The sequence below is a fragment of the Bactrocera oleae genome, chromosome 4 (assembly GCF_042242935.1).
Source record: "Bactrocera oleae isolate idBacOlea1 chromosome 4, idBacOlea1, whole genome shotgun sequence".
Classification (NCBI taxonomy): domain Eukaryota; kingdom Metazoa; phylum Arthropoda; class Insecta; order Diptera; family Tephritidae; genus Bactrocera; species Bactrocera oleae.
The window spans coordinates 21066076-21067820 of NC_091538.1; positions in this window are offsets into that span (position 1 = coordinate 21066076).

The following is a 1745-nucleotide window of genomic DNA, read 5'->3' on the forward strand; positions in this document are numbered from 1 at the left end:
TGAAAATATGATTTTACATCTTACAAAATGTATGACAAAATTTATATCTACAATGCAAAAAATGAGTCAAGATCTAATTAAAGCGCGAAGCCAAAGGCTGCAAACTTTTTTTAATTAAAAATTAGCGAACTAAATATTCGTATATGGAATGCTAACGGTGTTAACCAGCACAAAATGGAGATTATTATATTTCTAAATGAAAAAAAAATATAGACAGATTGGTTAGAAATCGATTAAACCACCATTCTTTAGAATCTCATGCTACAACTCAGCTGCAAGCTACAACAATACGTTTAAAAAATCACGGTAGTGACTTAAACTTGATGGCTATATACTGCCCACCTCGTTTTAAAATTACAGATTGCCAATTTAATGACTTTTTTGGCTTACTAGAAAATAGATTTCTAGCTGGTGGGGATTACAATACAAAGCATGTGTATTGGCGCTCACGTCTAATTAATCCGACAAAAATAAAATATCAGATTTAATTGATTTTGCTTTAATTAAAAATATAGATAGATCGCATATAACTGGTAACTATCATCTGATCATTCTCCTGTGCTAATAAAACTACGCAAACAACCCTTGGTGTATCACCAAAAGTGGGTTTAACATCTCATAGAACGAACTGGTTAAAATAAAAGATATATCAGTAGCAACATTAATATTGATTGCAGAATAAACTCAGAAAGAGGTATTTACCAAAACATAATCGAATTTAACGAAATAATAACTAAATCAGCTTTCTTAGCAACGCCAAACCAAACTAACAAGCCGCCTGGTCTCAGAAAAATCATAAATGTTGAAATTAAAAAGCTTGCAACTGAAAAAAGGCGAGCTAGGCGTGAATGGCAAACAAATAGGTCTCCTTTTACTCAGCTGCAATGGACGCGCTAAGCCACCGCTGGATTCCAACATGCCCATAAGAGACGGTAATTGGGTTAGAAGTGATGAGAAAAGGGCAACTTGCTTTGCAAACCACCTAGAGAGATTATTTCAGTATAATTGCCCAAAAAACGACTTTCAGCTGCCTGCCTTTGCCGGACACTGCTACCAAGTCGCTCTTGCCTATTAAGATCTCAACTTCCGAAACTAAAAATATAATGAAAGAGAAAAATTCAAAAAAAGTCATCAGGGCACGATCAAATTACCCTAAAAATACTTATGGAGCTACCTAATATTGATATAGTAATTCTCTCTTACTTACTTTTTATTATCCAAAGGCTTAACGCAGATGAATTCTTACAGACCAAAAAGCCTCCAACCCTGTCTTTCCAAAATATTACTATTAAAGATATCTCCTTTCCTCCATAAAAATAATTCAATTCGAACGCTCCAATTCGGATTTCATGCAAAACCAGGCACTGTAGAGCAAGTAAATAGAATTACTATCGAAATTAGAATGGCATTCGAGTACAGAGAGTATTGTTCGGCAATATTCCTCGATGTAGCTCAGGCATTTGATAAGGTGTGACATGAAGGCTTTTATATAAAATTAAAACATTATTTCCTTTCGAATTGTATAAGACATTGAAGTCTTATTTAAAAAATAGGAGATTACTGTTAAGGTTGCTAATTTCATATCAGATAAACGACCGATAAAAGTTGGTGTATCTCGGGGGAATGTGCCAACTCTATATATATTATATATTGTGACAGAAGGTTCACATAGAGAAAACATATATTCAGTAAAATAACTAGCTTGAAAATAAGAGCAGTATATTTAAACTGACTTTTAAATAAAA